Genomic DNA, 13,688 nt, shown 5'->3' on the forward strand with positions numbered 1-13,688 from the left:
TCATGCTAGGCTATGTCTGAAATCACCCCTTATACTATTTGGCTCTATTTGAAGGGACAGAAACCATAGTGGACGTTATTAAGTGAGCTCATTCATCAATGTCATAATGCACCATGATAACAAGTGTACAACTGACGTATGGTCAACACAACAGAATACCCATAATGCACTGTGTGGGTCATGCTGAATGAATTCCCCTGTCTGGCCAGAAGATGGCGCCGGCAGCTGAAACATCCATCTATCCTTTTTCCAAACCGCTGGTCCAATGTGGTTACAGCGTAATATCATACAGGTATAAATACTTTAATTGATTATTAAATTGTTTAATTAAGGTTTATACATGCTAGTTTCCATGACAGAGTTCAAGATAAATCTTTTCATTACTACTGGAGCTTCTAGTTTGCTAAGTTTCAAATTATTTTTAAAAAGCAAGCACAAACCATGCAAAAGCAGCAGCCTCAGTGTCTGAATTTACTCACTCGTTTTCATTCATTTCTTCAAGTAAACTATATTAGTGGAGTAATATAGGGAATGGTGAATGAGGGTATCGGGGGCGATTTTAAACTCTAGTCTTTCTGTTGTGACATTGTTGGTTGCTGTCCACTATGACACACTTTACGAGATGAAATGATCGATTCTTGCGTCTCGATGCCTGACGTTTACAAATCATCACGACACCCTACGCCAAACAGATCGTGCCAAAATCGGGCTAATATACCCAGCATTAAAGTCACAAACAATACTTTTATTCAGCATAAATGACAGAAGTGACAGCTATAGAAAATGTAGCAAAAGATTTATATTTCAATTTAAGGGTGTTCTTTTTAACTTTTTTTTCATTCACCAAAGAATCCTGGACAAAAAGTAGCACAAATTTTTTTTTCACAAAAATATTAAGCCGCAAAACAGCATTTTCAACATTGATAATAAGAAATTTTTTAACACCAAATTAGCATATTAGAATGATTTCCGAAAGATCATGTGACACTGAAGACTGGAGTAATGGCTGTACAGGAATAAATTAAATTAAATTAAAATAGAGAACTTATTTTAAATTGTAAGGTAACACTTTTTTAGTGTCATTTAGTGTAACAATTTATTGTCATTGTAACACATTTTACATGTAGTTAGTATCTATTATGCATAATTGCATGCAATTAACCCTAAACCAAACCCTATAGTAAGTACATGTAATTAATTATTATTACTCAGTACTTAAATGTATAATTACACTTTAATACTGACAACTTAAAATAAAGTGTAACCAATTGTAATAATGTTTAACAATATTACTGTTTTTACTGTATCTTTGATCAAATTAATGCAGCCTTGGTGGGCGTAAGAGACTTCTTTCAAAAATGTTATAAATTTTACAGTCCCCAAACTTTTAACCGGCGGTGTATATTAACATATACTTACTGATTTAAAGGGTTAGTTCACCCAAAAATGATTTTTTTCAAAAAAAAAGTACTCACCCTTGTGTTTTTCCAAACCCGTAAGACCTTCGTTCATCTTCAGAACACAAATTAAGATATTTTTGATGAAATCTGAGAGTTTTTTTTATCCCCCGTCATTCAAGTCATAATTACCGTCATTCAAGGTCCAGAAAAGTATTAAAGACATTGTTTCTTCTCTGACAGGAGTTTGACAGGGTAGAAAAGAAACTGTTGAATAAAGTCGTTATTTTTGTTTTGTTTTTGCACACAAAAAGTATTCTCGTCACTTCATAACATTAAAGGTGCTAAAGAGGATTTTTTCGTCGACTGAGAAACCAAAGACTTTTACTGAGTTTTTGAAATGAGTGCATGCGTAAAAACAACCCCCCCCTCCTTTCGAGGGAACGCCTCCCAAAACTCGAGTGTTTACCACCGGCATTCGCTGTCGTGTTAGTGGATTCATTATGTCAGACTCACCGCAGGTAACTCATAATCTGCAGTTGTTACTCCTGTCTCCTGACAAAAACATTGCATGCGGCGCCTGCGGAGTGTGGAAAGTTACTGGAGCGTGCAGCCGCGCTCGTCTCTCACAAGGAACGTCACGGCAGTGATTGACAAGCCAGAGGGCCAATCGTTGATCCCGTTTTTAAGGCCCTACCTCGTGCACAGTATATTAATATTATTCCTTTCAGTGCACCTTATAAATAGTCTTTTATCGCTTAGTAAAGACAGTTTGAAGTAATATTGCAAAAATGTATAAAACAAAACATCCTCTTTAGCACCTTTAAGGTTGAACCACTGCAGTCACGTTGACTGTTTTAACAATGTCTTTAGTATCTTTCTGGACCTTAAATGACGGAACTTACGTTGCTTTATATGGGGGATACAAAAAAATCTTGGATTTCATCAAAAATATCTTAATTTGTGTTCCGAAGATGAACGAAGGTCTTGTGGGTTTGGAACGACATGAGGATAAGTAATTAACAGAAATGTAGTTTTTGGGGGAACTAACTCGTTAAGTTATTAACTGAATGACAATGTTCTTAATATATCAACATAGGCCGGTATAAGTTTCTAAGAAGCTCCTGTGCATAATTTCTTGCCACACATGAAAAACTGAGTTTATTAGAAAATGATGGGTATAAATAGAGTACAAGGAGCTAATGAACTGTCAGCTGCAGTTATCTACTCTTTCAGTGCAGTAGTCTTGTACTCTGACAGATTAACTGCAATTTCATTGGCAAGACTTCCTTTCGGATCAGCATGACACTTCATTTAGTCTTTTATCAGTGTGATAATGATCCTGTCAAGAATACATCAAATCATTTTTATGAGGTGTTATATCACCACCAGCTTGCTTCAAAAATATTAAGCCATCTTTAGCACACAAACCTTGTTTCTATGTCACTATGATTTTGCCCTCTACCAATAGCAAATAGCTTACCAATAGAGTATTTTGACTATTTTCTTGGAGGTTTTTCCACAAAGTTGAAAGAGACTTCACACAAAAATCCTGTAATTATTTAATCATCTAAATGTAGTTGTTATTTTTTGTATGGGTGACTTTTTTGTTCAGGCTTAAAACAACATAAATGTGACAATTTATTTATTTAACCATTCTTTTAAAGTTTAACCGACACATTGTGGACATTTGGCTGAGTTTCTTTTAATTTAAGTTTTAGAATTTAGGTGTCTCAGCTTCCCTAGCTATTCCTCTCCTTTAATTGTAACTGCCAAAATGTTGCTGACCTCATATCAAGTCCAGACAGGATGCCGGTAACAACCAGCCATTTGGGCCATATAATGACGGATTATCCAGTGTGTAATAAGCTATTGTCAGCAATTGGGAGGTTAGGGTGCTAGAGGCTGGTAATTATGAGAAGTGCTCTTTTATCTTTCTCCCTGTGTGTGTCTCTTTCTCCCTGTCATTTGCAGATAGTGAGGCAGAATGTGGTAAAGATGCCCAAAGCAGAGTACGACTCATGGCTACACAACAGAGTCAGCCAATCACAGACACCAAAAATTAAGGTGAAAACATTATATATAATTTTTCTCATCTCATTTCACAATATTTCAACGTCGTTTTGCTCAGTTTTCATTTTCTGTTCTTTTTTACTGCCTCTGCTGTCTCTCGTGGCAGGCGTCCATGTGTTTCTTCTATCAGCTGGCCAACACAAACAGCACAAATCCACCTCAATACACTTAGGTCATGTTGGCCATCAATATCAGTCATATGGTTTGGGCCAAAGATCGTGACAGTTAGGAATTTTTAAGAATATGTAATGGGAATGTTTGTGTGTCATTCTTCCTAGCATAAAGACACTATTTTACAAATAAATCATGTCTGATAAACTTCCCTCTCTTTTCATGTCATGACCTGTGTATGTGCCCTGTAAAGTAAGCAGAATTTTAACTATAAAGCAGAATTTCTTATCTACTATGATAAACTGTTCTATTTTTGCCCCCCAGTTGAAGAAACTCTGGGGTCAAAGTTCACCCAAGAGGCCCATGGGTAAGTGCTGTTTTCCAGACATTTCTAGAATGCCTCAGCATCTGTGTCTGGGACACATCTCCGCTTCTTTCAGAGCTCTTTCTGGGGATTGCATTATACTTTTCCTGTTTACAGAAACAGTGGCTGATGCAATATTTTTGTTCTAAAGTGATGCAGCAATTTAACCACATTAATTACTGTACATGCTTCTGCCAAGCACTTAAAGAGAAATGTTCTATTTGAGAGGCATGAAAGGAGACAGAAGGTTGGCCATTTGGAATATGACTTTTTTAATGTGTTTTCAAATTAACCAGTTCGAGCAACATAAGTGAGAGTGTGAGTGTGTGTGTGTGCACATGTGGACACGCATCCACTTGTTTGTTTGTTTGTGTGAGTGTGCCGAGAAGTGAAGCCTGTTCTTGCGCTTGACCACATTCTCATTTCTGTCAAGGGAAAATTCAATATTTACCCTTCAATTACGAGCAGCCCCCTCTTATGTACACTGAATGGAAAGTTATCGTCAGTCATGTGACTTAATGAACTTTAAACCTTGTAATTCTATTTAATTTCTCAATCTTAATCTAAAAACAAATATGGTCTAATTATATATAAATTCTACTTCAAATATATGCTGTTCTTTAAACTTTCTATTAATCAAAGAATCACAAAAAAATGCATCACAGTTTAAAAAAATCAGCATATTTAGAATGATTTTCAAGACTAAATTATAGTTTCAAATATATTAAAATAGAAAACAGTTGTTTTAAAATGTATAATATTTCACAATATTACTGTTTTTACTGTATTTTTTGTTTTTTTGTTATTAAATGTAGTCATATAAAATACAGTACATCAAATACAGTGAAACAAAATTTTGCATTTGTTTTAGAAACCCACTTTTTACATTTTAAAGGGGTGGTTGATTATGATTTCACTTTTTTAACTTTACTTAGTGTGTAACATTTCTGCTTGAGCATAAACAACATCTGCAAAGTTACAACGTTAAAAGTTCAATGCAAAGCGAGATATTTTCTTTTAAAGAATTCTCTGTTTAAGGACTACAACAAACGGCTGGTAGGGACTACAAAAAGCTTCCTTCTGGGTTAGTGACATTACAAACCCTACAATTTACAAAACCCTGCCCCTGGGAACACAACAAAAGGGGGTGAGGTCATGTTGGGGTGCTTTAGAGAAGAGTAAGAGTTGTTTTAGTGGAGTGTTGTTACCATACCATAATTTTACGCCTGACTGTTTCATAAATAAGGATCAATATAAAGCTGGATTTGAACAAAAGATTAACATGACGGCACATGCTAGTCGATGAGTTGAATCAACTCCACAGCAGCTACATAAATTTATCCACTAACCATTCAGAAACATCCAGTTGCATTTTAAAAGTTGTAACTTCTTCTTGAATCTCTCCATCAGTGTCTGACTCCGATTTGAACAATGTAAGGCTGAACACCGTTACTGACAATCCTCATTTTGGCTGCGTGAGATTCTCCAGCTTTGTTGTTGTTGAGCAATCGAAGCATGAGCTGTTAAAGCTCTGCCCTCTTTTGGAAAGCGGGCCGGTTTTAAAAGGCACATACAAAAACGGCGTGTTTTTGCTCACACCCAAATAGGGGCAAATTTGACAAGCTATAATAAATGATCTGTTGGGTATTTTGATCTGAAACTTCACAGACACATTCTGGGGACACCAGAAACTTATATTACATCTTGTGAAAAGGGGCATAATAGGTCCCCTTTATAGAGATTACTCACCCAAAAAATTTTGTTCTGTATAATGACAGAATTTTCATTTTTGGGTGAACTATTACCTTTAAGCAGCACAACTGTTTTACATTGATGATAATATTATTTCTTGAGTAGCAAATCAGCATATTTGAAACACTTATATTACATCTTGTAAACGGGGCATTATATGTCCCCTTTAGAAACAAAACAAAGATTTTAGGAATTTGTTATCAGAAAAGCCTGTCTGGCAACATTCCTGCAAAAGTCGTTGTGACAGCGTGATGGTGGTCTTGACCTTTCTGATGGTATCTTGTGTCACAGCGATGATGTGCCATCAGTGAGATCACTGTGACCTGGCCCTCTGAGCATCTCTCTTTACCTGTTACTGAAATTTCAACCTTTTAAAGAAATAAATTAGGATCTTAAATTTAATTGAATTTAAATTGCTTAACTTAAACTTAAGTGACTGTGTATATAGTCATACATTAACATATTTTTAAATGGACATTTATGGCCATCAGCTGCTAGAATGTGACTTCAAAGTCCAGTTTGTCTCAGACAAGCCTACGCAAGATATAATTTCCATCAGTTCAGTGACTGTGTTGTTCTAGTATCACAGTACCACACATTAACCGCAGTGAGTAGTGAAGTCAAGAGCACAGGAAGATAAAATGTCTTTCTGTGGAAAGCATTAAAACAGGATATGCTTTTGCTTCACTCTGAATGTTTGTGGTTTTGTGGGGGACAGTCATGATCATTCGGTGTCTGCACAACTTTATTTGATGTTACATTTCAAACTGACAAGTTAGTCCATTTGTTTGTTCCTGGTAAATATAAGGAAGTTCATCCACTCATGCCCCAACTAGAAAACCTGGTTTATAATCTTTACAGGAAAAGAATGTTGTGTAATAATTCTTTCTACTTCCTTTACTTTTATAGTGCTGCAAGCTAACAATGTACATTTGACTTACTTCTTCATAAGGTGAATAAACATGGGATTATGCCCTATAATACATTGTGTGAATGAAGATTATAGAGCTTTTGAATGACATTTGATTTAGATCAAGTGATGTTCCTTGCCTTTTATTGGTATCACTTCCTCTAAAAACAGCATACAAGTCTATACTCTTGTATGGAGACAAAATACATATAAATTATATTGTGTGTGTCTCTCTCTCTCTCTCTCTCTCTCTCTCTCTCTCTCTCTCTATATATATATATATATATATATATATATATATATATATATATATATATATATATATATATCTATGAGAGAGTGAGAGAGAGAGAGAGACACACAATATAATTTATATAAAATATACAGTGGGTACGGAAAGTATTCAGACCCCCATACATTTTTCACTCTTTGTTAAATTGCAGCCATTTATTAAAATCATTTAAAGGTGCCCTAGAACTTTTTAAAAAAAGATGTAATATAAGTCTAAGGTGTCCTCTGAATGTGTCTGTGAAGTTTCAGACACAGGCTGCCCCTGTGTAATGCCTCAATCATGGGCTGGCATATGCAAATATTCGGGGTGTACACCCCGACTGTTATGTTGAGATTCGCCTGTTCTTCGGAGGTCTTTTAAACAAATGAGATTTATATAAGAAGGAGGAAACAATGGAGTTTGAGACTCACTGTATGTCATTTCCATGTACTGAACTCTTGTTATTTAACTATGCTGAGGTAAATTCAATTTTTGAATCTAGGGCACCTTTAAGTTCATTTTTTCCTCATTAATGTACACACAGCACCCCATATTGACAGAAAAACACAGAATTGTTGACATTTTTGCAGATTTATTAAAAAAGAAAAACTGAAATATCACATGGTCCTAAGTATTCAGACCCTTTGCTGTGACACTCATATATTTAACTCAGGTGCTGTCCATTTCTTCTGATCATCCTTGAGATGGTTATACACCTTCATTTGAGTCCAGCTGTGTTTGATTATACTGATTGGACTTGATTAGGAAAGCCACACACCTGTCTATATAAGACCCTACAGCTCACAGTGCATGTCAGAGCAAATGAGAATCATGAGGTCAAAGGAACTGCCTGAAGAGCTCAGAGACAGAATTGTGGCAAGGCACAGATCTGGCCAAGGTTACAAAAAAAATTCTGCTGCACTTAAGGTTCACTTAACGTTTGGGATGACCGGAAACCTTCCTAGAGCTGGCCGTCCGGCCAAACTGAGCTATCGGGGGAGAAGAGCTTTGGTGAGAGAGGTAAAGAAGAACCCAAAGATCACTGTGGCTGAACTCCAGAGATTCAGTCGGGAGATGGGAGAAAGTTGTAGAAAGTCAACCATCACTGCAGCCCTCCACCAGTCGTGGCTTTATGGCAGAGTGGCCCGACGAAAGCCTCTCCTCAGTGCAAGACACATGAAAGCCCGCATGGAGTTTGCCAAGATGGTGAGAAATAAGACTCTCTGGTCTGATGAGATCAAGATAGAACTTTTTGGCTTTAATTCTAAGCGGTATGTGTGGAGAAAACCAGGCACTGCTCATCACCTGTCCAATACAGTCCCAACAGTGAAGCATGGAGGTGGCAGCATCATGCTGTGGGGGTGTTTTTCAGCTGCAGGGACAGGACGACTAGTTGCAATCGAGGGAAAGATGAATGCGGCCAAGTACAGGAATATCCTGGACGAAAACCTTCTCCAGAGTGCTCAGGACCTCAGACTGGGCCGAAGGTTTACCTTCCAACAAGACAATGACCCTAAGCACACAGCTAAAATAATGAAGGAGTGGCTTCACAACAACTCTGTGACTGTTCTTGAATGGCCCAGCCAGAGCCCTGACTTAAACCCAATTGAGTATCTCTGGAGAGACCTAAAAATGGCTGTCCACCAACGTTTACCATCCAGCCTGACAGAACTGGAGAGGATCTGCAAGGAGGAATTGCAGAGGATCCCCAAATCCAGGTGTGAAAAACTTGTTGCATCTTTCCCAAAAAGACTCATGGCTGTATTAGATCAAAAGGGTGTTTCTACTAAATACTGAGCAAAGGGTCTGAATACTTAGGACCATGTGATATTTCAGTTTTTCTTTTTTAATAAATCTGCAAAAATGTCAACAATTCTGTGTTTTTCTGTCAATATGGGGTGATGTGTGTACATTAATGAGGGAAAAAAAATGAACTTAAATGATTTTAGCAAATGGCTGCAATATAACAAAGAGTGAAAAATTTAAGGGGGTCTGAATACTTTCCGTATCCTGTATATATGTATATATATATATATATATATATATATATATATATATATATATATATATATATATATATATATATATATATATATATATATATATTATGTATATGTATATGTATAGTGTGTGTGCGTGTTGCCTGCGGAGTACTACAGCTTTTTGGTGCATGAATTTTTACCTCCTCTGACGAGTTTTAATTTTGTACATAATAATGCTTTCAAACATGTTTTCTTGTCATTATTAGTCATCCTACCAGATTAATAACATAAACAAAGGTCAAAATCATGGAAAATCATTTATTGATAAAAATTGCGTAGCTTGCCATTGTTGTCTCTGCATGATGTAATCGCATGCACTTTCTACAGGGATGTTGTGGTTGATTGTTGTGCGGCTAAAATGTGTGATTTGATGATAAGAGTTGTTATTTTCAGGAAATGAAACCATGGCAACAGCAGAATGTGGTTTAATCAGCCTTTCTACCTTTATCAGACAGCATGCTGCCTCAACGAAGGTATAATTGTTAAAGGTCTAGCTAAAGGTTACCAGTTCAATCCCAACAGGGATCAAAATCAAAATTCATGCAATATGGAATACATTTAGCCCAGGGTTGCTCCTGAGAGTCTATCCTTGCCATTTGTACAACATTGGCAGGCCCAGATGGATTCTAAACAGCATTTTCTGAGATGATTGTGGGGAAAATATAAAATATAAACGAAAATATAAAATATAAAAAGAATACTAAAATAACACTGATTCTGATGATTTTTTGTTTGTTTTTTGCTCACAACATAGCCTAAATCACACAACATTCATTATATTATATTTAAAAATATTACATTATATTATATATGTTTTACCACTGATCTAAACTTAACAGTGCTTTTAACATTGTAAAAATAGACTATAAGGGTATACGTTTACACAACAACAATTTACTAAAAACGGAAAAGTTTTTTCTTAGCTTTTTTTCGCGTACAGACGACAACATTGTCAAAATAATCCCTGTTCACACGAATCCTCAAAAATGCCTAAAAATGCTGTATTATGCATGCCTGGCCAGTAGTTGGCGATGTCACTTTGTAAAGAAACACTACACGCCTATAGACTGAACATGTAATATGCATGTGCATGATGTCATGTTTTCACAAATTTGCAGTTTTGTTGTTTACTGTACATGGCGACAATAACAGGACTTTGAAACCTGTTTTCAAAAGCTTGCATTTTCAGGCCCCCAAAAAGCCATTATGTGAATAAATGGCCAAAATGCATTTTCAGTTTTTAGTGAAAACGTTTTCAGTTTTTAGTTGAAAACAGTGTAGTGTAAACGGCCCCTAAATCAGGGGTTCTCAACTTTGGCCCTTGAGGTCCACTTTCCTCCACTTTCCTCCAAACCTAATCAAACACACCTGAACAAGTTAATCAATGTGTTCAGGATTACTAGAAAGATATACACAGGGGAGTTTGATCAAGGCTGAGCTACTGCAGGAAAGTGGACCTCGAAGGCCACCTGCTCTAAATAATGTAGAAAGATCAGTCACATGACATACATGGCTCAGGTGATTGGCTCAAAATACTTCCAAACTAATGCTGCCTTTACGTTATCAGAAATGTCCTACTTCCCACTTCTAAAGTCATGATTATGAGCTTGTCGCATTTAAGTGCTTTGCTGCTGAAAAGAACAGGAATCATGGAGGACACCAGGTTTATTCTTGCCTATTTACTGGGAAAATCTTATTAAAGCCAAAATGATATTTAGCGTTCCATTCATTGACAACCATATAAACATTCGCCACGCCATCTAGATCTGGCTGACGATTCTGGAATTTCAGTCAAAAACAGGCTTATCACTGTGTGTAAAACATACAATATGCTTCAAATGATTATTCATATTTGTAAATATGCACTACTTTAATGAAAAGACAAGGCGATGTAGCTGCATTCATGTCCAATTTCCAACTAGGAAACTTGAATTTATGATAATTCACATGAAGGCAGCATAAGTGCATGTGAATGCAAGATGGCAGCATTCAGGTCAGAAGTTTCATGTGCCAGCCCAGAAACTGCTATTGAGGTGAATGGGAATGGTAGCTTTAACATAACCCTAGCTACTCTAGCTAACCCTAACCATAGCTACCAGTTATTATATAATTCCTTGGGCCTAAACCAGATTGCGTTGGAGTTTAAGTGCCTCCTAAATGAGTAACTGACCAAATAGCAGGATATGCATGTTTGTTATTTGTTTTCTTGTGGGTTTGATAATGGCAATGTTGCATAAGTCTGAACAGTCAGTTTTAATGGTTAATCTAGTCTGTTTCTGAGTACACACAAAGCACGAGTTAAGAAAAATAGGAAATGAGTGTAGTTTTTAGTGAATGGAGAGTAAAACAAAACTGTCTTGTCTCGGTTATGCTTCCTGTTTTGGTCATCTTGTTGGTCATGCAGAGGTGGACGGTTGACACCCTCCCCTCTTCACTCACACTTACTCATATATGTCTCAACACACTATAGCCTACACACACACACACACACACACACTCACACACACTAATTTTACACCAGGGCTGTTTTAAGAAACAGGCACTTGTGGACACTGTAGAAGGGCAGTTTTGAAAATATAAATGTAAAATATGAATATCCTGACCAAAAACTTCTTGAAAATAATGCTAACACTCTAGGCCTTCTAAATAAGTACAGATTTTATGTAAATAATTGAATTTGCTCATAGGAAAAGACTATAAAGTTTAAATGTCTTGTGATTTCTCTAGGATAAGAAGGAAAATCAATCCAGGAAAAGTGTTTTTGTCCTTGTAAGCTTGTATTTCTGGTCTTGGTGGCACTTTGAGTCAGTGTGAAACCAGGCGCAACAAACACACCTGTACAGGAAAGACTGGCAGTTATTCTCTCGTATTGCTTCCATTTTTCATTTACATGAACTGATAAGTCATGTGATTTGCGGTTATTCTGCCATTCACATAGGATATTATCTTAATTAGCACCAGTTATATTGCATAAAAGCATAAAAGTGATGAGGCATGATATCAATTTAATACTGATCCATACCATTGGTTCAGTCTATATCCTTTTATAAAGTTCAGTGTGTGTTTCAGTAAATATGATTGTGTCTTTAAAAGATGAAAACATTCACAAACTCAGAATGCCCTTCAAAGACTTGAGAACTTAATCTCCGTGAAAGCTGTTGCCCTACTTGACCTTCTGCGTCACATGTCTTTTGTCACCCCTCTCTGAGCTGAAAAACTATTCAGCATGAACGCTTCTCCACAGCTGACTTCGATCCGTAATACATCCCAGCATGGTTTCTCTTTCTGAACTGATGCAGGTTTCTGTGCTGAGAAATAAATTGCTATTCGTGTTGACGTCAGGCAATATGTCAATTTTGGATATAAACTTTTCCAAGATGTCAGTCTTTCAATTTTCATCTTGCAGACAATAAAAAGGAGGGACTTGGGGCAGTATGCAACCACCCAAAACACCTTACTAACAACACATCAATAAGCTAAAAACCACCCAGAATAGTCCACCACTCTCAACACCCTAGCCTTGTGGTGGAGGGTTTTCCACAAGCAAGCAAAAAAAATCTAATTTGGTAGTTTGTTATTTTCATTTAAATTCAGATGGTGGATAGTCCCTGAAACCGAGACTGGTGGGGTGTTTATGGGTATTTCCCAGTGTCCATCAGCTGCTGGCATCCTTATAACTGCTGTAACTGAGACTGTAAGATGAGACTTACTGTAGGATTTATCTCAATCACCAAAGGTGATGATAGTGGCATTTTAAGACCTTGAATAACATTCTAATTTGAGCCTGTGCTTTAGTATATATAGCAAAGTATATAGGCCTATGGTATATTTTGAGAATTAACGATGATGTTACATGTCTGACCAAAGATTCTGTTAATCCATAGTCAGTAATGTCAGCGTATAGGCATATCCTGTGTTGGCTTGTTTCTACAATATCTATTTTGGCTCATCTGAAACAAAAACCCACAATCCACGCCTTCCGCTCTACTGCGCTGTCTTGAAAGTAACTTCGCAATATCAAACGACATACATTTTCTCACCTCAGCAAATTTCAGGAACTTCAACCGATGTGAGTTAGAGGATGAGACGAGATGTACCACAATGTGGTATTACAAGACGCCAAGTGAACAAAAAGTTTGTTTGGTGAAATGTTTTGTTTGAAAGAGAACCATCACATACCTGCCTTACATTTTTGGATTGTACAAAAAAAATAATACTTTTATTCAGCATTTAATTGATTAAAAGTGACAGTAAAAGTAATTTGTAATGCTACAAAAGATGAACATCAAATAAATGTTCTTTTGAACTTTCTATTATCAAAGAATCCTGAAAAAAAAATCAGTTCCCACAAAAATATTAAGCAGCACAACATTGATAAGAAATGTTTCTTCACCTCCAAATCAGCATATTAGAATGATTTCTGAAGTATCATGTGACACTTTTAAAATATATTAAAATAGAAGAGTTGTTTGCAACAATCTTTTACAATATTACTGTTTTTAATGTATTTTTTTAATCGGATGAATTCAGCTATGGAGAGCATAAGAGAGTCAACTTGCAATACATCTTTAAAAATGTGCCGTTGCCTGGAATTTAAGCCCTTAAGGGATTTTTGGAGATCTAGCCTCCGCCCCAGTCTCCACCCTGTACTGAATTAGCCTGGGGATAAAAAGGTGTAAACTATCCTATACCATCCTTTAAATCACAATATACTACATTGATTACATTCCAGTTGGCTCACTTTTGACTGAAACAAACTCGGGTAACA

At 36.5% G+C, this 13,688-nt stretch overlaps 1 protein-coding gene across 1 annotated transcript in view; it reads left to right on the plus strand.

Moving 5' to 3' along the window:
• The first annotated feature begins 249 nt into the window (after window positions 1–249).
• Window positions 250–13,688, plus strand: part of znrf3 (zinc and ring finger 3) — a 129,186-nt gene continuing 115,747 nt past the window's right edge. The window contains exons 1-3 of the mRNA XM_067407106.1: window positions 250–292; window positions 3,372–3,464; window positions 3,906–3,948. The gene's annotated coding sequence lies outside the window, so the exon portion shown is untranslated. The remainder of the gene's footprint in view (window positions 293–3,371; window positions 3,465–3,905; window positions 3,949–13,688) is intronic.

Source organism: Chanodichthys erythropterus, chromosome 13 (genome assembly GCF_024489055.1).
Source record: "Chanodichthys erythropterus isolate Z2021 chromosome 13, ASM2448905v1, whole genome shotgun sequence".
In the NCBI taxonomy this organism is placed as follows: domain Eukaryota; kingdom Metazoa; phylum Chordata; class Actinopteri; order Cypriniformes; family Xenocyprididae; genus Chanodichthys; species Chanodichthys erythropterus.